General features: G+C 43.3%; 1 protein-coding gene across 5 annotated transcripts in view; it reads left to right on the top strand.

The window, feature by feature from the left end:
• Positions 1 to 21,864: 21,864 nt before the first annotated feature.
• The window catches only part of BBX (BBX high mobility group box domain containing), a 258,252-nt gene continuing 254,078 nt past the window's right edge, over positions 21,865 to 26,038 (top strand). For 4 of the 5 annotated variants that reach the window (XM_046658686.1, XM_046658685.1, XM_046658688.1 and 1 more), the window contains exons 1-2: positions 21,865 to 21,971; positions 25,106 to 25,176. The gene's annotated coding sequence lies outside the window, so the exon portion shown is untranslated. Of the gene's footprint in view, positions 21,972 to 22,112; positions 22,477 to 25,105; positions 25,177 to 26,038 lie in introns of those variants that run through there. The other variant, XM_046658687.1, reaches the window with a different exon arrangement.

Below are 26,038 nucleotides of genomic sequence, written 5' to 3' on the forward strand. Positions count from 1 at the left end.
CAAGCGCACTCGAGGAGAGTGAGGTGGGATGCCCACCGAGTGAGAGGAGACTGAGCTTGCAGGGGCCCTTCCACAGAGCTGCAGCTGACATCAGAGGTGGATCAAAGGGATGCGACAAGGGCACTAGAGGTGCTTGTTACAACTGTCAACCTACAGAAACACTACTGGGGGTGATGCATTCAAACAAGCACAAGGTCACTGCAGGCTGGAGTGTTTGGGGAGACTTCCTTAAGGAGGCTGGACTCCAGCTGAGCCTGGAAAGCACTGACAGAATTTCTCACGCCAGAAATTTTGCAACCTATCAGGATCTGGAGTTTTCCAAAGTCTGTCTGTGCTGAAGGCAGCAGTTATATATTCCTGTGCATTGTGCCTCTGTGATTCAGTCTATACTCTATTTCTCTTCTTGCAGGAACATTACATTGAGGTTATGGCAAGTCAGGCATCTTTCAAATGCTTGCCCGGGCTTTGACGCCAAAAAATATTCCCCCTGTTCAAGTGATTTTAGAGTACCAGAAATTCTCATACGGTTAATAGTGGTTATTTTAAAAGACCTTTGAACAAAAATAGTCAACAATGGTTTATCTTAATGATAATTCTGATAAAATAAGCTATTACTACTGAGTAAAATAGGTGACATTTTTCCCTCTGATTTTCATAGCCTCGCTTATAAGTCGTCTGTAAAATAAAAATAAAGACATTTCTTTATATTTAAGAGCCTGTAATTATATCAAAGTATGTATATTTAAAAAATGTTTATAATCTTAAAGTAAAATCTGGGTCTATGAAGAATCATGTTTTTTCATTCACTTCATTTTATTGCTGTCAATACAATCTACTCATTCTATCAGAAGAAGTAAAACTCCACTTCTCTTAAAATTTATATGATATAGACTTTACCTAAACCCACCTTGCATACTCCCCAATTATTTCAAAGCCAAGTGTTTTCAGACTTTACAGCTGCTTCTAGCATAAGGCTATTTGCTTGTCTCTTCCTGCTCTCACACTCGCTCACTCTTGCTGAATGGGATTCCTTATTCCTCACTCCTCTTCTCCTGAGAACAATCTCTCTGTGGACAACCGCTAACCTGCCCTAAGTTGCTGATGCCATAGAAAGGCATAGAAACATGGATAAACCTCCCATGCCCCCTAACCCCATTCATTCCGCTTCTTTTCTGGGGTCGGTGATGGCCCCATGTAATGGCCCTGTGCTCTTCCACCCCCACCTCCCTGCTGTTACATCACCTCAGGGGACAGCTATTCCCACCAGAGACAACAGCTTACATTTCAGAGGGCCTTTTAAAATACCCTCTGCTTTCCTTGGCTCCCCCAACTTTTGACAATTTCCTCAGTAAAATCCCTACTTCTTTGCTCGGTTAACCGAGATCATGTTCTTGAATGCTGTTGGTAAACTATAAAGCAGTGCACAGAGCCAGTTTACTGTTATCATTGATGATCTCCCCAAATAACCCAAGTCAGGCCTGATGAATACCGCCTGTGATAAGTGTTTTAAAAAACGGAGAACAGTGCAAAATTTCATATATAAACTTTCCTTTCTCATTCCAAAAGTATGTAATATTCCATAAAAATGGAAAATAAAAATGTACCCAAATCTGACCATCCAAAATTAGCCATTTTTTTCTTCCTGTCTTTTTATCTATGCCTATTTTCTTACAGATGTGGTCGTATTATACCTACGATTTTGTAGCCTGCCCTTTTCAGTTAACATTATAGTAGAAAAACTTTTAATGTTATTATATTCTCCATAACATCCTATAAAATGAAATATTTTATTGAAATTTTACACAACAAAAATGCCAGCACCATTAACCTCTTAAACCTTTGAAAGTGTTCAGAAGTTCCCTTTAAAATATCCATAAATTTTTCCACCTATCCCCTCTAATTAAACTTGCCTTTACTCAACTCACTATTAAAAATAAATACATGCATGTTAAATAGGCTAATTGTATGGTATATAAATTATATCTCAATAAAGCTGTTATTAAAAAATATTATAATTAAAAATAAATACAAATCTATTTCCCCCTAAATGTGATTACACTTTTAATTACTTGATAGTATGGCAGGATGATTTATTGAAATACTAATTTGTATTTTGGCCTGTGCATTTTTCTCTGCCCTCAGCCTCAGATGTTAGCCTAAGATTTTGTATTTCCTTTCTTCAGAGTATTTGCATGGCCAAGGAGAAGACACATGAAGCAAATTCTCCTTCCAACTTGGATAAAAATCTAAAACTCATTGAAGAGTTTATGCAAGGTGCCCCAGAGAGGGCAGGGAGAAAGGGAAGACCCTTTGAAAGAGCAAGAGGGGAAAAGAAGGGCTGTTCTAGCCTGGAGAGAGAGCAGAGGGAGAGAGAGCACAGAACACTGCGGCAGGTGGCCCTGAATTGGGGTACCTGCCAGGGCCAGGTCCCAGGCACAGATATAACCAGCCTCACCCAGCAGTGTCACCGAAGCATCAGAACCCTTGAGACAAAAGGTCCTCATTGGCTGTCACAGGTTCCAGTGGAAATAGGGTTGATCCTGGGGTAACCAGACTGGCTTCCCAGGAGTTTTGTGACTGCAAGAGAATCTGGCAATTTTACATGAACCCTTGCTTGCAGGATAGGGGGTCCCAGCAATCACAGCCTGAATGAACCTTTTGCCAGAATGGAGCCCAGTGATGAAGGCTCAGGTTTAAACTGGTTTACGGGACAAGAAATGCAATTGCTTTTACTAAGGACATTCATATTTGCTAGTAGTACCGGAACCATACAGATTGCAATTATTTTCTAAACATTACCTCATATATGATGTTACCAGTCCATTTTTTAAGTGAAGGATTTTTCCCTTCACACTAGATAGACTGCTCTATTCTAAACCTGGAAGGGAACTTGTAGATGTAGTCCCTTCTCATTTTACAGACGAAACATTGGACCCTGCAGGCTAGGTGAGTCCCCCAGAGTCACAGGGTTGAAGCTGAGCTAGAATGAGGAGTCCTCACTCCTAGCAATGCTCCTCCACCTTCTCCGAGGTGGGTCTGCAGTCGCCACAGTAAAGAGCTGGTAGCTAGCTGAGTTATGGAGCCCCACCAGGCAGTCTTGCCGGTCCACTCCGTGGATTCAGATGTTGAGCTGGATAATCATCACACATTCACTTGTCACAAAGCTTGGCTTGAGCACCATTCACTTGAGAATGGCAGGCTTTCAAGTTTGTATAGTTCACCAGAAAACGTCATTGCAACCCAAGCCGTGCATTTACCGTGGCCCTTCATCCAAGAAGAGCAGTGAACAACTGTCATTGTTATCATATACTGCATAAGAAAAGCACATTATTCCTGCATTTGTTTCTTTTAGGATTCCCACAGTGACTTCCAAAAGACACACTTTGACCTACATTTATATTACTCCTATAACATAACGATGTTGTAATTCAGAAGTGAACAACCAGCAGAAATGACAACATAAGATGCAAAGAGTCAGAAAAATTGTGAAACAAAAGAAATGATACATTGTGCAAGGGTTGGCTGTACATAAGGATATGTAATAACACGAAAGGTTAAAATGAAGGAGATGCTTTCGCTTGTACACTGGTTAAGAAAACCAGTGTGGAGAGGCAGAAGTGTGCAAGGTTTATCACGACACAGGGAGAGCTGTCCTTCCCTTTATTGTCATCCTTTGCATGCTGGTTAAATATTTGTTACGTATTTTATCACCTTTTAAGCACTTTCCTACTCACTAACTTAGAAGCAATTTAAGTAATTTTAAATTCCCACTCTGGGAAAATAAAACTGCCATTAGAAGAAAACAAATTTACTTTGATTTATTCCTATCAATACATTTTAATTCAAAAATATATTTTTCTGATTACACCTTTGTTCAATAATTGCAACTACACAGTATGGTTTTTGTTGAAGGAATCAAATGTAATTTTTATCTGGTAACCTCACTAAATTTTGTATCTAAGGTTTGGGCTTTATTCATGAGAGCAGTTTTTCTCATTATAAAATTGTGACCATGCAAACAGTTCTCTCAGGTAAACAGATTATTTTGTGATATTACCAGGTCACCAGTGCTGAAGTTAAAGTTCAGAAATAGAGATATCAGAGGCAGGTGGCCAGTCATAAGACCTCCCTGGGTCAGCGGCCTTTGAGGAGTTTCCCCAGCTCAGTATGGGTCCTGAGTATTGTAAGATCAGAAACGATTTTGTCAGAAAACTCAGATCTGATCGATTCATATCTAGTAAATTGTCAAGGGACTGATCTATAAACTCAGATGCAGAGGTACTCCTTTATAACGGTAAGGAGAACTTGGGTTATGAAGTCAGCAGAACTGGGTTCTGATCCAGGCTCACCACTACTGACTGTGAGGCTAGTTCCTGAACGTCTCTGAGACTCAGCATTTGCATCTGTAAATGCAACTGCCATGAGGAGTCAAAGAAATGTATAAGGGACCCAGCACAATGCCCAGTGCTCAGTGAACAGTGGCTATTATGATGAGCATGACGATGGTGATGATAACAAAGGAAGAGGAGGGAAAGGAGGAGTGGGAGGCTGGAGGGATTAGAAGACTTGTGTTGGCTCATCAAAGACAGTCAAGAGAGAATTAGAAGGTACTTGTTTAGCAGAGAATCAGAGCAAGTGAATTAAGTGGAATATTATAAAGGTTGGGTCTCAGCCACGAGGATCTGATCGATCCATTCTACTCTAGGGATATAGCTGTGTGGCAGACTGGATAAGTTGTCTGTTCCAGCACCTAGAATAGTGCCTGGCAAGTGGCACTTAATAAATAGTTAATGAATACATAGATAGAGTATCCCAACCCATACACAGTGCAGGAGATAGTGATAACTCCTCTATCTTTGCTTCACTTGTTTCTGAACTCAACTGAGGTATTGCTCCCTCCCGTTTCTCCCCAATTCCCACACTATATGAAGACAGAATTCCTGCAGTAATACAATCAAGTGATTCACAGATTTCTCTGTTACATCAATCACGTTTAGACATTGTCTAATTAAACTCAAATCACTTTGTCATTCACTGCAATCATATTTCCAAATTCTGCGAGTTCTGCTTTATAACCTGACATATGGTTATGGTAGAGACTGGGTAGCCGCTCCTGAAACTCATGTCTCCCTTGTCATGGGCACATGGCTAGTTACATTTCCGATGACCAACTTAGTTAGTGTGGCTGCATTATAGAGTTCTTACCAATCGAATATGTGCACATGTGATGTACATTTCTTCCAAGCTGGGCCCGTAAAATCTTCCTATTTGCAACTCAGCGCTATATCTTCCTTTGTCCAGATAAATGTAGAGAGTCTAGTGGCCCTAGAAGATGGTGGATTCAATGAAAGAGAAAAGCCTCAGTCCCTGGAAAATCGCAGGGAGCAGAGTCAGCCTCTCTTGCCACTATCACATGCACACATATCAATCCTCACTGGACTGTGATGGGGATGAGAAATATATCTTTATTCTATTAAGTCACTGAGATTTGGGGGGTATTTTTATAGCAGCTAGTCTATCTTGACTAAAGATATATTTATATATCTCTTGAGAACTTGGAATGGTTGGAATGGTTCATTTTTGTCCTGTATTCCATATTTATATGGCTACCCAAGCACAGCCTCTTTCCTCTGTTCTCTTAGTCACTCATATCACACCAAATCAATCAATAAGTAATCAATTCTACCCCTAAATATCTCTGCCTCTTCATCCCCAATACCTAGACCTTGTTTAATAGATCCCTGATTTTCCCACTTGGATCATTAAAATAGCCTCCTACAGTTTCTCCTTGCCCTCAGTCTTTCATTCCTTCAGTTCATGGGCCAACCCTTGCCAGAGTGATCTTTCTGACATGAAAACCTGATTTTGTCATTCCTTTGCTCAGAATTCAGTAACACTTCACCTTCTGGTTAATATCTAAAGAAATGAGCCTTCTTTGAGAGCCTCTTTGCTTGCCTCTCCCTCATCATATACCCTCAACTCTTATAGTTCAATGGTCCCCAGTTGTGAGTCTACAATACCCAGGTTTCCAGGCATTACTGAAACGAGTTCTGGAATACATAAGTGGTCCAGATATTATTTGTTGACTGAACAAATAATATGGCTTGAATATATATGTGTTACTATTGAATGAGTTAATACATATGATGATGCAATACATGTGAGCTATTATTATTACTACCATCATCTTCCAAATGTATGTATTTGCTATTGTGATTAATAAAATAAAAATTTATTTGAATGTAACTATTTGTATCATATCTCTCATTCATAGGCTGTTAAAATAAAACTATTGCCATGTGCATCAGGGGCTCAACATTTTGAAGTTAAAAAGGGATCCACTATTTGGAACTACTACTCTAGCCATTCCAAATGATTTGCAATTCCTTGAATGGACAGTGACATTTAATCTGCACATGTGGTGGATTCTGTGGCTTGGCTTGCTCAACCTCCCTTCCACCTTCCTTCTAGGGAGCGTTCCTGTGCTGCAGAGACTAGAAAGCTAAAGGCTTCCTTTCTCGACTTCTTTTGCAGCAAGTGTTGTGCGTGTACAAAATAGATGTACTCCTGTGAGATTCGGAAATTTAAAACAGAGCAGAGGCCGTCTTCCTGCTCTCCTGGCTGTCTTTCTACTGGCAAGCAATTCTGTAGAGATCCTTTTCTCCAGCAGCGTTCCTGTGTCCGGCGGCAGCAGCATCAGGGCTGCCTTCCTGATTCCTCATCAGTGAATGGCAACGTGTTCTTGGACTGAATGATTCCAGGGACGGTCTCAGTGAATCAGTACTGTAGTCTTTTGGGAATCATTCCTGGTGAGCCAGGCTACAGCTCATTTTTCCAGCCCTTCCATGATTTTGTGCTAATTACCTATGGATCCTAAATCCTTTCTTTCTTAAAATGACTACACTGGTTTCTGTTTCCTGCACTGAATCCTGACTAATACAGGCCTTGGAAAATATTGCTCTAACATGGAACGCATGTCCCCTCCCCACCACTCGTCCTCTTCTTGTCCTCAGTTCGTGTCTTTTTTTCTAGAAAGCCGTCACCAACCCCCTCAGCTGAGTCGGGTACCATTCCTTTCTGCCCCAGTCATAACCCTAGGACGGCACTTCTCACTATTGTATACTAATGGTCTATATTTGTCTATTATTTGTCCCTAAAAGTTAACTATTAAACCTAGTTTGTGTTAGTTACTTGTTCGCAGGCAGGTGCACTGTAGGGTTTGTGGAGTGAATGGATGAACAAATGAACAAATGAGGATCTCCATGAATAACGAGCAACAACAAGTAGCCAACCCCTAAGGAAGGAAATGCAGGAACATGGAGAAGACGTGTGGAGTTCTTCTTACAAAATGGTACCATGTACAGGTACATGTAAAATAAGGCAGGGCCGAAATGTCATGAATCTACCTATGTTCTCCTTAGACCCCAAGAAAGACCCTACAGTCTTGTCCAGGGATTGGCAATTTTTTTTCTGTAAAGGGACAGACAGTAAATATTTTAGGCTTCTTGGGCCGTATGATCTCTGTCACAACTACTCAACTTTGCCATTTCCGAGAGAAAGCAGCCATACATATAAGCAGATAATATATAAATAGGGGTGGTTGTGTTCCAGTAAACCTTTATCTATGAACATTGAAATGTGAATATCATATAATTTTCACATCACAAAATATAATTCTTTTAATTTTTTTCAAAAATTAAAAAAATGTAAAAACCATATAAAAACAGCTGGAGGGGGAAGGAGGAAGGGGAGCAGATTTGGCCTGCAGGCCCTAGTTTAGAAGATTAAGGAAAGGTCTGGGCTTACACTGTGGAGTGACTTTGATTTATTTTAGTGGACCTTTGTATGCATTTCAATTTCCTTCCATGTAAAATGAAGATTATATTAATTACTTATGTTATAACATATTACTAATTTAATTAGCTCTGATATAAAGATAATAATGGTTAAAAGGCTTTGAGACCTTGAGGACAGACCTTTGTCACTTGTAGGTGTCTTTAAGTTCATAAAACCTGGAATATTTCAAGTGTCTGATAGATAACATCTGATGGTGAGGGCTTGAAATTCTACGTGTATAGCATAACCACTCCTGAGCAGTATGTGGTAAGAACACATTCTCTTCCTCATTTATAGCATGAAAGATAAACACACAAATGATATGTGAAAGATGACCACTTCACTTTTGTTCCCATCCAAAAATGGACAAATCACCTTAACTGCATTTTCCAATTATGCAGATGTCAAGAGATTATAGGTCCACACATTATACCTGCTTTAGTTTCTGGGAGAAAAACTTTATTGGCACTTTTCAAAGACTCATGGAACTGGAACGGAAGAAGGGACAGCTCCCCCACCCCGAGTCACAGGTGAGAAAGTCTTGGACAGAGAACTGTCAAATGCTAGTGGCAGGGCTGGGGCCTCTGCAGACCCCGGCCTCTGAATCCCAGGCAGTGCTCTTCCTACTTTATCAGGCTTTCAAAAACAAGATGCTGCTTTGCTTTAAGAAAAATCGTCTAAGGTTAAATCCAATCATGGATGTATAGCTAAATCACGTATGTTTCCCTGAGTTGCAAAGGCGTTCTGTTATCTAAAACACAGAGATATAGCATAAGAAGCCCTGATTTCTCATCTTTTATTGATAACATTATCCATCACTCAAGGTCCTGAGACACGAAACGAAGGGGAGTGAGGGATGAAGATTCGATGACTTCAGAGACTAGAGGTGAGTGAGGTCAGAAGAGGAAACAAAGAGGAAAGCAGTTCTTGCCACCTAACGGGCAGCATCCCTCAGCTTCCTCCTGGTGCTTTCTGCTGCATTGGAGAAATTAAGGAACGATGTCCCACTTCTTCTAGGCATTCCAGCGTCTCGATTTTGCCTAAAATTGCCCAGGTATAGTGAGTTCTGCACCACTTCATGAATAAAGGTAGTTTCCACCTCCCCTGTGTTTGAACAATAACAGGAGGCCTACCTGATCATCTCATTTAAATTGGAACCCCTTGACCGCTATGCCTACTCTCCACTCCCCTGCTCTCTCTTTTTCCACAACACATCCCACTCAGCATGCTGTGTGATTAACTCATTTACTATGGGTATTGAAATATTACTATATTTCTCCCCTCAGGTAGAACGGAAGCCCCAGGATGGCAAGGACTTTTGTCTGTTTTGTTTTCCGATTTAAGGACCTAGAATAGTGCCCTGAGTGCTCATGGTAGGCACTCAGGAAATATTTGTTGAATTAATAAATGAAATTGAGAAAATGAAGAATAGGAAATTAAGGCACATCTTGAGATATTACACGGTTACATTTGAAAAAGACTTGCACAAGATGCAAAAAAAAGATGGGGACAACAGAGTCATAAAAAGACAAAAGAAAGACACCGCTGAGGGTTACTACGCGTCATGGACGACACAGAGAGCCGTATGTCCATTACCTTACTTTTCTCACTGCAGCTACTGTTACCCTCATCTTACAGTTGATGAAACTGAGGCTCCATAACTTGTCCAGGTTCATACAACTGGCGAGGGGTGGAGCCAGGACCCAAAAACCCACACCTGACTCCAAAGGCCCTGTGTGTAGCCACTGCTCTGAACAGACTATGTAAGCCAGCCCTGTGAACCCGAGGGTGGCTGGAGCCATCTTAGAATGTGGGCCCGGTTTTATCCAGGTGGCTAAATGGACAGGTGTCTTTGGTGGGGCACCGGCAGATTCATGTTGAAGAGATTTTGCTTTTCTGAGTTGCCGTCTCCAAATTTACCATATAAAGAATGTCTATTTCCATTAAAGATAGGAAGATCTCCTAAAAACATTTCCAATCAAAAGTAAATTAGCATTGTTTCATCCACCATTCAACCCCCAAAACCACAGAACTTCAAAGACCAAGCTTTGTCACGCAGCCTCGGCAGAGGAAAGGGGCTGAGCAAGCTGCGTCCGCACAGATGCCCCACGCTGGGGGCAGCAAGCGTCAGACTCGCCCCCACGGCTCACCTGTCTCTGCTGTGACCACTCAGGTCAGGCAATACCCAGGAAGAGAGTCTCTCCTGGCTTCATAGGTACCTTTCCTTTCTTCTCCCACCCTACTACGCGCACTGTCACTTTTACGCATATATTTCTTTTGTATTTATAAACTGGAACACGGAAACGTAAGTTTTACTGCCTTCATGGCTAACAAATTTGTAGAAGCAGAATCAGCTAGCAATCACAGAGATCTGGATGATGTGATCACAATGGGTATGGAGTAGTGATCAGGACAGAAGGGGCAGGAATTTGTAGGTTGGGGATGTCATGGGGATATATGCCAGGGGTACATGAGACTTTTGGGAGAGCGGGACCGGGGAGAGAAAGGCCAGCTTTAACAAGTTCAACCAGGGGCAGGTTTGCATAAACCAGGGGTTCTCTATGCATCCCAATCATACGTCTGTTCACTTCTGCCCCATCGCCAGGCCTGTTCTTCAGTAAGGACGAGGGAACAGTTGCGCTGTTACCACAACAAGCAGGGGAAGCCAATTATTTCTAAGGACTAGAGGAGAAAGTAAATCATTATTAATCAAGTGATTTGGAATGGTTGTTAAGGCATAAACAAGAAAAAGTTTTATGTCCTGGGTGGGTCTTAGTTTCACACAAGTTACCATTTAAATAATAAGCACAACCTGGCGGAGCTTCAGAAGTCTAGCTTATATGTGGAACACCACTATTTGTGTGGTCTAGTCATTCTTAGGCTTGGGGTTGATAAAAATCAGATGGCTTGGAATATTTATTTAAAATTCAGAGACTTCTTCACACGTCAGGGCCAAGAATCTGAATTTTTAACAAGTCACCTGGGTGATTTTGATGAACCACTTTTTGAAAAATGCTATCATAAGACTGCAGAGTGCTAAGGATGAAACGGTGACTTGGAGCTAAAAATGAGTTCTTATTCTACTACAGACACATATTAAGAAAGCTAAACGAGTCAAGTCAGAAGCGCATAAATATTCTGAAATTCTCCAGTGTTACCTAAATAATTGTGAATGCCACTATTTTTGTAAAGAAAACAGAAGGAAATATTTAGTTCATTCCATCCATTGTAATTACTGTGCCACCATATTAAATTTTAGCAATCTTCAAAGAATGGCCCACCCAAATCTCTCAACATTTTAATTATCGTCCTCAGAAGATGAAATTTCTATTTACCTTCCAGGCTGCATCACTGGACATAAAACATTACTCTATATGACAAGCCACACTTAAAATAAGAGCTACTATTTACTGAGTGTCAGGGACCGTTTTTATACGCAGCATCTTGTTTAATTCTCACAACAAGCCTTAGAGGTAGGAACCATTCTAATCCCCATCTTACACGTTAGGAAACCGGGGCCTCCGGCTTGGCAGGTTTAAGTGTGTCCAAAGACATACAAGTAGTAAATAGCAGAGGCAGTGTTTGAGTTCAGATCTTTCTGACTCCAGAAGCACCAGCTCTTAAGCTCTAAGCAATTCTGCCTCCACTGGGAGCCTTAGTTTATACACACCCTATGAACATGCACAGATAAAGCAAATATCAATACAAATAGCATAGCTTACTGAGGATACACAGTCCCAGAAGAGTAACAGGTCTATTCCATGAGAAATGACATAAAATCAGAATGTAATTATGCCTCTCCAAAATATAAATAAAAACTAAAATCTACATCAATATCCAGTCATTCTTACCAGACATGCTTTAACTAGAGAAATAGTCATTCTTGTTGCCAGCACATAAACTTTTTTCGTTCAGTGTAGCTGCCCCCTGAAACCTCCCGAATGTAGTATTTTCTGACATATCATCTTATAACTATGAACACTTAAACTTCTTTTTATTTTTTTTTTTTGCTGAATACCCCTAATACATTTAGCCTCCTACTGAAATTTCTGAAGCAAACAAAATAATCTCTCCCAACCACTCACTACTACCCACAAACACTAGAGTTTGAAAAGAAGAATACTGACCACAAAACTCATAAAAAGGACACGTCCCAAAGTGGCATTTTCTTTTACGTAGAACAGAAAGCCAACCTAAGAATTTAAAGGTCCCATAAACCAGTCTTTTTCCTTAGCTGACGAAGGAAAACCTCTTTACTCTTTAAAATAGCTAAACCTTTAGCATCCTCAGATCCTGCATTTACTCCTCCACTTTTAGATTCCTCCAGCATTGCAAGCTGGCATGCTCTGCCTCCATCCCTGATTCGGAGGAACATTTTGTATTATGTTGTATATTACATCAGTCTCTGCTGCTAGACCTAAGCTCCATTAGCACAGGAACCACATCTGTCCGGTGTCTCTTGCAATAAACATAGTACCTGGCACAGAGAAGGCACTTAATGAATGTTATTGAATGAATTAATAAATGCGTGACCCATGTAACTTCGTGGTTACTAGAGCTTGGTTCTTTCTTCCCACCTCACCAGGATAATAGTTTGAGCTGTATTGGATGCCTTTTTCTTTCGTACTTCATTCAGGATGAAAAGCCACTGGTGTCTCAGATAACCACCAAGACCTTGGGCCAGCTCTTCTCCGTTCATCACTCTGAGATACCTTTTAATCAGTAGCTCTTGCTCTTTTGGAATGCTAGAGACAATTCCAGTCTGAAGGCTGAGAGAGCAGCACAGCCTCCAAATTAGGGAGGGAAGCGTGGATGGAGTGGTGGAGGATGACAAAGTGAGGGCTTCCTGCTGCATGCTTTTCTCCTCTGAACAGAACAAGTATGACTAGAGAGAAGAAACCCTGGGATTCTACTCGGCAATTAAGGTTTAGTAGGAGGATGCTCTGTCTAAGTCAGGATGGAGAAAGGAGGCCTTGTCCCGGCTGCAGCCGCTGTCTTGGTTATGTCTAGAGTAGCTGGGAACTTAGAGATTAGAGACCCTTATGGCTCCGTCTGGTGTTGGGGCCCAGGTGTTGCTGAAGAGGCTTTCTTCTTCTAATCAAGAATTATCTATTTAGGGAAAGGTTTCTTTTATATTTATTTCCTTCCCCTCTCAACCCCTACGCAGGTCACATCTAAATGCAAAGTCAGAGCCAAGGGTGGGTGACTTCTGAAGTCATGCCAACAGAACTTCTCTTAGAGCCTGTCTTTTTTCTTTTCCTTCTTCTTTCTTTCCCTATTTCTTTTCTTCTCTCCCTCCCTCCTTCTATTGTGTGATGAGCAAAGTCACTTATTTCATTTTTCCTTCTCTCGAACAGTGCTGGCCAAAGGTCAGTGCTTTAACAAACTTGTAACAATCAATCTGGCACTTGGAAGGAGAACTTTAGCGATCCAATGATCCAATGGATTAGAAAGTTTTGTTTTTGAATGAGGAAGAAGATGGTACTGTAAGAAAAAGTGTCAAAAGATGGAAAAGAAAAACATCCCTTTCCAAATAGCTAAGTACCCTAAGACCTGAGTCAATTCTTCCATTGTAATGAGCCTTCAGCCTCATTTCAGGAAAGGTGTTTACTGCCTCCTTTCTGAGCACTGTCACATGGTTCTTTTTAAAGCTGTCCTTTCTGGTAGGCCAGCCACAATATATCTGGGTTTTGTTAGTGACTCCAAATAGTGGGGGTGAGCCAGCGGTGAATTTAATACAACCTCCCCTCCTTCCTTAGTTTCAGCTTCTTTACCTCAAAACATCATTGTTTTAGTTAACTTCCCAATTGTATGCCTCTCCTGTGGGTCCCATCTCACTTCAGGAAAAAGCAACCTTTCTCCCCAGCTGTACTTCCTGCCATTCCTTCAGGCAATGTCCCTGGCCTACCGTCTATCTCCAAGCCTGACAATCCCGCTTCATTTAGGGTTTAAATTATAGCTTTCTGTTGGTTGTTCCTTGCTGTAACCTTACCTGTGTAGCAATTCTAATAACTCCTCCTTTTCTTCAGCTAGTTTGCGTAGACTGCTATAGAATGTAATAGGAAGTAATAAATAAGTTTAAAAAAATTTAAGAGACCACCTAGGTGCGCTAAATGAGTTCAGATTTCCTAGATCTATTGAATAATACCTGAGAGTCTTGAGAAAACATGCAGTTAAGTTTGAACTGATGAAGACCAACTGAAATCCTTTCTGGAATGAGTAGGGGCCAGCCCGGTGGCGCAGCGGTTAAGTTCGCACGTTCCACTTTGGCAGCCTGGGGTTCACTGGTTCGGATCCTGGGTGCGGACGTGGCACTGCTTGGCAAGCCATGCTGTGGTAGGCATCCAACATATAAAGTAGAGGAAGATGGGCACGGATGTTAGCTCAGGGCCAGTCTTTCTCAGCAAAAAGAGGAGGATTGGCAGTAGATGTTAGCTCAGGGCTAATCTTCCACCAAAAAAAAAAAAAAAAAGAATTAACAAATAAATAAGCATATTAGGAAGTACTTTATTTCTAAATATATGTGGGTATAAAATCAGGCCATAAACATTCCGAGTAATTCTAGTTAAATTTCTCGGGATTGGGGGGAAAAAGGTGGATTCTGCAAATTATAGGGTGGTAAAATGAGACATGGAGTCTAGATAAGATTCTAGAAAGTGCTAAATAGTAGAACACCCATTATATCCTCCCCTCCTCGTGCTCACTTTAGAGGACTCTTTCTGTCTACAAACACCAAAAGAGCAGCCCGCCATAACAGGTGAATCCTTGCTCCTCACCTAGTGACAATGACAGCAATGGAGGCCATGTGTTTCTGCTTCCACGCCTGGTTATTCTTACCGTCCTTGAGTTCTGTGAGAGACTCCAATATTCATAAGATTAACTTCCCTTTTTTCTTAAGCTTATCTGAGTGGCTTTATGGTCCTTGAAATGAAATGAAATCTGACTAAGATAGGCAAGTGAAGGAAAGATCTGTGTGTACTTAGAAAAAGGACGAAGTAATGGCCAGAAGCCAGCATGGGGTCACTAAGACTAGTCTAAACCTATTTTTCTTTTGTAACAGGGTTCATGAACATAGCTCCGTTGCACTGCGGCTGTTGGAGATGTTGGAGATGCCTCATTTTCACCTGCCCCGTGTCTATTTGCCACCTTCTCTTGGCAGTCCTTCAACTGTACTTTGGGAACCTAAAAGCCTTCTTTAGATGCCATCTCTTTTTCTTAAAGTTCACTTCTATTTAAAAAATATATTTGATACACAGAGAAGAAAAAAGTAACATCTATGTAAGTTATAAAATGAACACCTGTGAATCTACTGGGAACTAGAATGTTACCAATACACTGCATCCACCTCAGTATTTCTGTCCAGACTCAGTTCCCTGCCGCCTCCACCACCGCCCCATCCTTCCACACCAGGTAGCCATGCGGTCTTGGTGGGAGGGTCAAGCAAGGCGTCCTCTTCTAACTGGCCAAAAGGTAGGCATAACAGTTGGGTAAAGGCAATTGGATTCTTCCATTCCACTCTCCTTAGCAGTATGAGGAAAGGAAGGATGGAAAAAAGTTTGAGCAAATTCATCATAATGAAGATATTCTCATGAAAACTAAGTCTCAACCCCTGGAACTGACAGTGTCCCTTGGCTTTCTGAGATCTGGTTCTCTACCTTTTCTTGATTTCTAAGAGCCATCCCATATCTTTTCATAATTTCCTGTTTTCGTTTTAATTAACCAGAGTTAGTATATCCCACTCCCCACAGAACGCCTCTCTGATAACATCAGCGAATGAAAATTTCATAAAGCCTTTTGATGAAGTCACGTCAGGTACTTTCATGAGTGGGCTTTAAAAAATATGGATAGGATGAGAGTGAAATTATAAAATAATGGTCACCCCTGGGGAGAACTGGCCCAGGGAAGGGGGCTTCCATTGCATATGCAATGTTTCATTTCTTATAAAGAAATCTGAGGCAACGTAATAACATGTTAAGTTGTAATAAAGCTCCTACATGATCGCTATTATATTATCCTCTACAAATTTCTTTAGGTTGAAATTTTAAAAATTTAGGTGAAATTGGGTGACTCTATCACAGGTTCATCAACAGTGGCCATGGGAGAGCGATTAATGATCCGTGTGAACTACTGGGCGATATGTGCTCTGGGCTCTGCCTTAGACAATGCTTTCAAACATGACCTCGAAAAATGTAAAGAAGGCATCCAATTTGAGAATGAACCAAAGATGGTGAGGTTAATAGTAAAGATGTCGAATGAAATGATCAGCATACAAAAAGATGTTGGCAAAATGGCATTCTGGGTTGAATCTCATCAGCTAAAGAAAAAAGATAACTCTAGCATTTATTGAGTGCTTATCATAGGACAAGCACTTTTTTAAGTATTTCACATACACTATTTTATTTAATCCTTACAATAACCTGATAAGGTGCACATCACCATCCCCTTTATACATGAGGAACTGAAGCAAAAAGAGGTTATGTAATTTGTCCAAGTTCACAAAGTTAGTGAGTCCTGGAGCCAAGCTTTTAACCCATGTTGTTATAACTGTAAAGCCTCTTCTCTTGCCCACTCTACAACACCAGGGTTCTAAAGACTTATGCCTCAGTTTCCCCAACATAAATTACATAATACAGAATGGAGGAGACATGGCTTAAACGCCCACATTTCCTAAAACCTTTTTCTTTTGGAGAATAAGCACAATATCCATCAGCACAGTGATGTGACTGCCAAAAAGGCAAGTTTCATCTTAAGCTGCAGTAATAGAAATTTTGTATCAAGGAAAAGGGAGCCAGGGTCATGTTGTACTGCACACTGCCTCAGCCCCCACCTGCCCCGGAGATCCCACTGAGAGGAGCACACCAACAAAGACAATAGGCAGGCTCTGAGAGGAGAGCACGGAAGGAGAATGGTGCCCTAGGAAGAAGGTTTTAAGGAACAAGAACTGTTCGTCTGGAAAAGGCACAGCTCAAGGCAGGAGGCGGTCATGAGAGCTATCTTCACATATTTCAGTGCCACATGGAGGCGGGATTAGATTGTTCTGTGTGGGAACAAGGGAACAGAAAAAGGAATAATGGATAACACATAAGAGGCGAGAAATCATGGTAAATATTGGGAAGAACTCTGTAGTGGTCAACACCGTACGAAGATGAACCAGATGGTCCTGGGAAGAGGGGAGCTCCCAAGAGCTGGATGTGTCATAGTGGACGTTTCTTGTTGGGGATGTTGTTGAAGCTTCTAATGAGCCAGTGGCTAGAAGGACCGTCTAATGCTAATGCTTGTGCTTACTGATTTTATTATCAAATCCATTAGTGTAAAATCATCGTCCACTTAGAGACCTATTTTTATGGTATGATCCTTAAGTGACTCCTTGGTGACTTCCCCATTTCCCTCCCCAAGGCAGAAAGCTTGCAGAACTAGGTGTCTAATCCAGCTCTGCTACTCGCTGTACAACACTGAGGGAATCATTTAAATTTCCCTGCTTCAAGTTTTTCACCTTTAAAAGGAAGTTTCCTCTATCTGTCTCCTCCGCTTCACGTGGATATCAGGAAGTATGCTAGGCTGTCTCAGACGTGCTTCAGAAAATTAAAATAATATGCAGGTATAACCTATGATGACTATAAGTTTGGTGCACCATTTACTTGGGACCACCAACATTCTCTGGCACCTCTTGCATCCGCAGATTCTCTCTGATCCTTCTTAGAATTTATAATCTGTCTGTTTGTTTTATTTGTTTTACAAATCTTTGTTGAGTTACTGTTATGTTAGGCAATGTACAAGTTATTGTGCTAGCCACTGTTGGAAAACAAAATGATGAACGAGAGCATCATTTTCTTCAAGGTGTTTGCCATCAAATAGAGGTCTCCATCAATACACAAATAATGTAATACAAGGCAAGGTATTTGAATGCTTTAAGATTAATGTAGATAAAATGCTACAGAAGATCACAGGAGGTGAGAACTGCAGGATGCTTTGGCTAGCATCCCTCTAGGAAAGCAGGATGCTCTCCTCTTTCTTACCCCCAACTCTGCTGGGATCTAGTAGAAGCTGGTTCTCTTCGAGATTATGAACTTTTGCATTGGCGCTGAGAAGTGGTGCAGCTGCCCAAGATCCAATTTTTAGTCCCTTTGCATTGGCCTTGAGGAGAAAGCTATGATTTTTCTCTTATGGAGAGAAAAAATATCTGAAGCTCAGCAAGGTCAAGTACAAGTCAAAAATGGTTATGTAAGGCAGACCCTCACCACTGGAACTATCTAGAGTTTCAATGCAAAGAAGAAGGCTTGTTTCAAAGAGTGATTTATTACAAGTTTTCCTTTTTTAGGTGCCTAATAACGGCCACCCAATAGGATGTTTGCTTTCTCCTGGGATCAGGCTGCATCCCTTTTCTGTACAGAGGTGCTGGAGCTGGTAGAAGGCAGGCTAAAGGGACTTGCAAACGCTGCGCCAGTCAGCTGCAACAAGTTCTGTAAACTCCCTTGGATGTGATGGGCCAGTCTTAGAAAACTCTGCAAAGCAGCTGCCATTGGCTTGCATGTGTGAAAGATAAATAAATAGAATATTTATTGACTGTTTAGTATGTTTCAGGCTTAAGAATTTTACACGGATTAATTCACTTGTGGTTACTCTTACTATTCCTATCTTACAAACAAGGAAACTGAGTCGTAGAATGACGAAGGAACTTTTCCAAGGTTACACGGCTAGTGTAACCTTGTGGTGAAATCAGGATTTGGAGTAGGATTGTGTAAAGAAGTAATGTATAAATAAGGAAATAAAATGTTATTTATAGACATATATTTAACAATATATATACTTGTACATACACATTTACACACATATTTAAATTTACTCTCCCCAAATTATTTTACGTGGCTTAGAACAAAGGACTCATAAAATAAAATTAAGAAAACAGACAATCAAGGCCGTGAGAGGGAGAAATGTGCTAACCGTGTGAGCTGCACCTGTGATTGATATCAAATGTGAAAACAAGAAAGAAAAAACATAGATCCTTCTAAAGGCCATTTTACCCAGGAACCAAAAGTTGTTTTTGTCTTCATAGCCACATATTATAAAAATTAAACAAACTCTACTATCACAATCTTAATTAAAAAAAAATTAAACAAACTCTATGAAAGCTATGATTTTTCCTGATCATATTTTAAATTTTTGAGCATCCCTGCCATTTAAAATTTCTTGATATTTATTTTTAAATGAGATAATAAAAAATCTAAAACATATTTCCTTAACGGTGAAATACTACATTTAGTCCCAAGCCTCTTTTCCTTACTTAGTGGTCAGGCCCTATATGTCATATTGGAGACTGGAAATCTATTCCAGCCCTTCTTTCAGGAGCAGGCAATTTTCCTTTTCCAGAATCTGAGAGGCACAAGTGCCTGGCACAGAGATCCCGCTTGCTAAACCATCTGCAGAAGAATATTGAATGATGGCTTCTACTGCCACATGATGCCTCACACCACCGATATATAATGCGTGTTTTAAAAAATGTGTCATTGTCCCAATCTAAAGGCTCTGTGGACCCACCAGTTTTCCAGGAGCAGTAATAACTTGCAACAGGTAATTTCTATGCACTTCTTTCTGTTCTCTTGCATTAGTCCTGGTCAGTCAGCACTTTGTCCTGCCAGAGATCTCCAAACTGGAATGCAAAACCCTTGGGCATGTGCTAAGACTGTATCATGGGAGTGTTGGAAGAAAATACTAAAACTCTTAATTTTATTTTTATCTCATGCTTTTTCACTTCTTTTTTGTGAGTGTACGCTTTATAATAATAAATATATATCCACGCAGTGGTACATTTTAAAAATGTATACATAAATATATATATTGAGGGCACACGCTCAAATATTTTACTGATAGCAATGTGTGTTCTAGAAGTTTGAAGACTGTAGCTCTAAATAATTCTGCTGAGCTAAGCGTAATTCAACAACAAAAAAAATCTTTGCAACCATAAAGAAATAAAGAACGTTTTCCTATGGGTGGGGTTGAGGGTAGGGGTGAGCAGTGGGCTGTTTTTTTAAATGTTTCGTAACATAAATATACCAGCAGTAATTCACAACACTTCGCTCAGCAATTAAATACAGTAAGTTGTGCTGATTTTCTTTTCCTCTTCAAAAAAAGAGCACAGTAAAATCCTGAGAAAGTTTTTCTGGTTATTCTTCCCTCTGCCTCTTGTCCCTGAAGCTTGTCATTTGGAAGGAAGGACTTGTCAAGTTAACCAAAACCTATGTTGGGTATTAAGACTTCTGGGTTTAAGTTCCTTCTTCACCGGCATTTATGTAAGATCGAGCAGGTTATATAATTTGTCCCTCTCTCATTTCTCTTATGGATAAAACAGATAATAATACTTAGCACCAACCTCATAACAGTGTAGTGTGGATAAAGAACATGGTGACAGAAGTCAACTAAATGCAGCGCGTCATTAAATAACCTTTAATATTATTAGTTTAAAATGCTGTGATTTTATATACTTTTCCCTTTAAAAAATTGTTTTCCTTTAAAAGAATAAATGAAACATCATATTTCTAAATACCCACTATGTGTTTGTCTCCTAAACTTCATCAATTTAAGTTTTCTCTTTATCTGTTTCTTTTTCCCACTCTTTCACACACACACTCATTTGATAACATTATGAACGTGAGTGAAGAACCTTAAGATAGCATCGAGGAACTAAGAGGGGACTTGAAATAGGTTCTCTTATTCAGCTTTCCTGTAAGTTTTATAGCTATGCATCCAGGCCATAAAATTATAGTGGTTATTTAATCCTCAAAACGTTTGTGTTTTAAGAATAATTCACAGACTCTTACATCAGAAAGAACCTTAAGAAAACATCTAGGGACTATAATAATGCCTGGCACTTGGTAGATGCTGGATAAACATTTAATGAAGGGAAACTGGAGGAAGCTTCTTGTTTTAATCTTGAAAGAAAAAATGAAAACAAAACCCAAAATCAACTCTGAGCATTAAAGAGCCTCAAGATTGTTCAATTAGTTTAAAAGTTGGGTCTAGAATTTATTTCTCTTAATTTTCAGCTATAGCTTTTCCCCAGCAACCTGTTGACTTGTTTATATAGGACAGTCAAATACAACCTGCCAAAGACACATCACAGAAAAAAATTCAGACAGAACAGCCCTTGGGTTCACCATCTCCAAAAGTCGCCCAACACGTGATGGTCACATCTGACATGAAGCGTGTGAAGTCAATATCACATATAAAATGCAAAATGTAAATCTTGCATATATTGACTCAAAAGGTCTATTTTTAAGGGAAAGGGTCAACAGCCAATCTTCCGTGACTCGTGCTACCTAACAGCACCGTTTGCATGCCCACATAGGTGATTTGCAGTCCTCTGACCAGCTAAAAGTAGATCGGCTATTTCAGTAAAATGTTTATCTTTGTTTCTGTGTATCGTCGTATTAATTTTTCTGAATTCACCTACGGATGAGGCATTAACAACCTCAATGCATGACAGTCCTAATAAACTTATCTGGCACTATTTTGGCCTATGTGATAGTAACCCATTGACAAAAGAAATCCAAGCTGATAAAAGCCATTCTCGGCCACTTGTTAGCCAAGTCAGGCTGTAAAATCACAACACAATGCACGCCTCTTCATGGGGCACCACACGGCAGCGATTAAAAAACCCCCTCACTTCCATATCCAGTGGAGTTGTAGTTCATTACTATAACCCTCCCAAGTCCAAAAGATGCCCGTTTCAAGCCTTGCAACTTGGTGCAGACAGGTTTTTTTCCCCTAAACCCACTCCGCTGGGCCTCTCTACCTGTCCTCTCCTACTGTCTACAGGTCCCGAACATTAGAAAATAGAAAATGTGATGATCTTTGTGTGTCTCTGTAAAATGTGTGTATGTGTGCGTGTGTTTGGGTGTAACGGGCCTCCTGGTTGGCCGCGCGGGCCGTCCGTCAGCGCGCGGGCCAATGGCAGGCTGCCTTATATAAAATGAGTGTTTTCAGGCTCTCGGGGTTGCATGTACTGTATGTGGAGCAGTGTACAGTGGAGCGGAGGCAGAGCGGCTCCGCGAGCTCCTCGCCACTTTCCCATAGAGCAGCCCCGACTGGCCGCCGAGGGCGAGCCACACACACGCCCTCGCGCCCGGCGAGCCCGCGAGGTAAGCCCCCGGCCGCAGCCCTCCCCGGGCGCTCGCCCCGCACTTTCTGTTTTCCTACTCACTTGCGAGCCGCCGGCTGCAGCCCCAAGGACTCCGCGGCAGGAGCAGCGGCGGCGGCAGCCGGCTGGGTGGACTTGAGGAAGACGGAGGGGACCCCGCGCGCCGAGCCGCCGCCGGCCGGCCGCTCCCCGGGCACTTTCCCCCTCCGCCAAAACTTTGGGTCGGGAGAGGTCGCGGGCGAGGGTCGCGCGGCCGCGCCGGCGGGGGCGGGGGGCGCGGAGGCAGTGCCCGGCGGGCGGGAGCCGGGGGCCGGCGGGGAGTAGTAGGCCAGCCGGTGCCAGGCTGCGTTTGCAGGCAGCACCTCTCGGCGCGCAGGCAGCGCCGCCCGAGAGGGGCACGGGCGCCGGGGCGCGGGCAGGGGCAGCCCGAGGAAAACAACAACAGAGCCTCACGCCGCCGGCGCCTCCAGGCCGCCCGGGGAGCCCCAAACTTCATCGCGGCGAAAGTACGTGGAGCCAGCCTGGTCTGGCTGCCGGGGAGGTGGGGCCTGGGGAGCAGGGGCAGGGGAGGAAGGTACGAGGAGCCAGCCCTCCGTGGATTTATGGAACGTTCGTGTGCGTCGGTGACCGGGAACAGCAGCCCAGGGGCTCGTCCATCGGGAGAGTTGGGCTTGGGGTGTTCCGGCCCCGCAGATCGGTGCCCTCTCACCCCCCACCCCGAAGCGAATGCGCGGCGAGTAGAGAAAGTGCTGTTTTAGTGCCAGAGTAGCCGGGAGGAAGAATGGGGGAGAGGGGGAAGAGGGCGAGGGAGAAGGGGAGAGAGGAGAGGGAGGGAAAGCGGGAGGGGGGGGGGGAGAACGAGGGAGAGGGAGAGAGAGAACGGGAGGGAAGAGAGAGGAGGGGGAAGAGGAGGAGGGAGGCTGTGTCAGGATTTTGCTTGAATGTGGGATTATGTTGTGTCAATAAGTTTAAGGTGGAGAGAGCAAGGCTGGGGGTGGTGGTGGAGGGGAGGAGGAAGGCCTCGTCTGTTTAAAGTCTTATTTCTGAAGGTAAGTTATGGCATTGCATGGTCGCGATGACAGAAAACTTGCAGATCCTTTATCCGGGGATGGGGTCGATGCCTCTAGAAAGAGCTTCCCAGCCCTCTTAAGCCACACTCATGTTACACTGTTATTTGCTGCGATCCGGGTCGCTAGTAAATTACAGAAATCAGACTCGAGGTTTCTTTTCCTCCTCCACCTCGTCTCGCTCGCTCACCCTCAGAAATTTATTATTATTTTTTTTATTTTTTGGTATTGTATGAAACTTAACGTAACTGAGACCAAACCCGAGTCCTGTAATTTACAAGGACCCTGAATCCAAGAATCTGGAACACGTTTGTGTGTGAAATAGCCGCGATCATTTCTGCTAAATGAGGAAGGTAAAACGAAACGATGCAAAAAGCTAAGACACAACATGTACGACAGAGGGGGGGGGGAGAGGGAGAGACGGAGAGAGAAGCTATTTTTTGCTTTCCTTTCTGTAGAAAGGAAAATAAAGCGTGCATTCCCCTTCCCTCCGGTGTGTAGGGTCTAGTCAATATTTTAACTGTCTGAGGACAAATTAGTCCAGGTGGATCTTGTTGAAAAGTTTCGCGAGGTGGGGTGGAGGTGGGGGGGTTACGAAGGGGAAGGTGGGTGGAGGTTGTGGGGGATGGGGACGGAGCGAGCTCTGCCTCTGCTAATGGTCATTGGCCTGGGGCTTTGAAACCATTGCCTGTCCTGCTAATGACACGTCCAGTTCTCGTCTCCCGGCCGCGGACGCCGGGCTGCCGGGGACTGGGGTACTTTCCCCGCGCGGGGAGGGGCGCTCCTCGCCATCCCCTGGGGTTGCCCACTCGCGGCGTGGGAGCCCCCACGCGCGCCCCCTCTACCGCGCGCCGCCACCACCTCTGCTCGCGCGACTTTTGTAGCCAGTGCGCGGCCAGGGGGCGCGGGGGTCCCCGGCGCGGACGTCCCCGCGCGGCCACCCCGCGCCCGGCCCCACGCGCGCCGCGCGGTCCAAGCCCGGAATGGCAGCGCCCGGCCGGGCGGCGGTGCCTCCCCGGGGGGCAGCGGAGGCAGCGGCGGTGGCGGCGGGATCTTCGCCGGGGCCCGCGGGAGGAGGAGAGGGAGGAGGAGGAGGAGGAGGGGAAGGAGGAGGAAGAGGAGGAGAGCGAGGCGTTTTCTGCCCAGATCGCCGCCAGTTCGAGCGGGCACGGGGACGGGGACACCCTCCTCGTTGCTCCTCCGTTATGGAAAGGTGTTGAGCAGACTTTTACGCCTGGAGTGTGGGATTTGCACTTCATTTTTTTCTCCCCCCTCTTCCCCAAAGCAAGATGGACTCTATTCCCTTTCTCTTTCTCCCTCTGCCTCTGTCTTGTCAGCCTTTAAGATCGACATTTTGTACTAAGATGCAAACTTGATGGTGACCAGCAACAAAGCCGGGGTGGGATCCTCGCTCCCGTCCTCCCTCTCCGTTTCCCAGCTCCCCCCACCCCGACCTCCGAGACCTGGTGGCCCTGCACTTGCCACCGGGGGCTCTGGCGAATGTGTTTCCCCGCTCGATTCCGATCTCCAATCTCGGGTTTGTGCCAGGGGCCGGGCGTTTGGGCGACGGCTGTGGCCGCCCAGGTCTGCAAGGCTGAGGGCAGTGCTACCTGGACCCGCTGCCGGCGCCGTGCTCCCTCCAGCCGGCTCCTGGGCACGGCGGAGGCTCGGGCTGTCTTTCCATTGCTATGATTTGGTGGCTGGTGTATTTGTCCTGGGGGTGGCGATCACTTGTGCAAGTTGTTGGATGATCGCGGTGTGGGTTTTGGATTTGCAGAATGGATCAACTTTTTGCTTTGTACATACGGGGAGTAGGAAGCGAGGGTACTGGAGACACCCCGGAATGCCAGCGGGGCTGCCCTCAGCCTCTGCCCTTTGAATACCGGGATCTGTGCCTCTATTGCCCCCACATTTCACACGTGGGAGTGGGGGCGGAGAGAGGGGAAGTGTTGGTGAGGAGCTGGACTCCTGGGTTTCGGGGTTCTTCCTTCATAGATGTTGCAGGAGTTGGGACTCTATTGTAAAGCTCTACCATACTGCTGATGTACCTTTATTTGATACTTTATAGGTCGCTATCATATGACAAAGGCTGCACGCAGTTCATCTTGCTCCCCGTGTACTTTCCATTTGCCTTCCTGGGTGAGTATGCTGACTTTTCATCCAGCGAAGCTGGCTAATTGTTAGTAATAACGTAAAGTCCTTACTGTTCACAGAAGAAGATGCGTTACTGGGGTTGCAACATCCCAGAGAGCTTGTCTCCCTGAGTTTCCCACAGTAGAAGTCAACTTATGATTCTTAGTAGTTAGAATTCGGCTGCTGTTATTATCTTAAGGTAGTTTAAATGTTCATTTCATGTTTATCTGCAAGTAAGTGTCATTTGAAAACTTATTTTCAAATAGGCATTTTAATTGATAATGAAATTTTACACAGAGTTGAAGGCCTAGGAAATTTAATGTGAGATAATATTGTAGAAAGGTTGCAGCTTAAGTGGGAAAAGAATTATTAAAAACCCAAGGAGGCATTGTGCAGAAAGCCTCTCGAGTTATGGTGACTGACATTTGCTTACTCTTTCCTAGGTGCCCTTTCTTGGGTGACGTGTGCTGTTTGTGACTGTTACTTTGGTGGTGGGGACAGGTGGCCTGGGCGGTATAGTAAATGTAGCATTTAGTGTACCAGCTTGATTCAAAAGGCAAATAACTGTCCAAATTGATCATAATTTCCTTCAAAATTTATGTATTTGGAGAAATTGAGTACATTTTAACAGCCTGTGTATATAATAAACAGCGACTTTGAAATCCGTTCAGTGCCTTTTTCAGATATATGCCCCCCCCCATGGAAAAATCGGTGAAATGATGTGTGGGACAGCAAGTGCTTGAAAAGTTTGTTTGTGAGAAGTAACAGTCTAGGTGAAAACGGAGGGTTTCTAGAACATTGGAAAGCAGCACGGTGAGCCCAGACTGCAGAAACCAACTTGCAGTGTTGCCCCTCCATTGTCAGGAGC

The sequence above is a fragment of the Equus quagga genome, chromosome 4, assembly GCF_021613505.1.
Source record: "Equus quagga isolate Etosha38 chromosome 4, UCLA_HA_Equagga_1.0, whole genome shotgun sequence".
Lineage (NCBI taxonomy): Eukaryota > Metazoa > Chordata > Mammalia > Perissodactyla > Equidae > Equus > Equus quagga.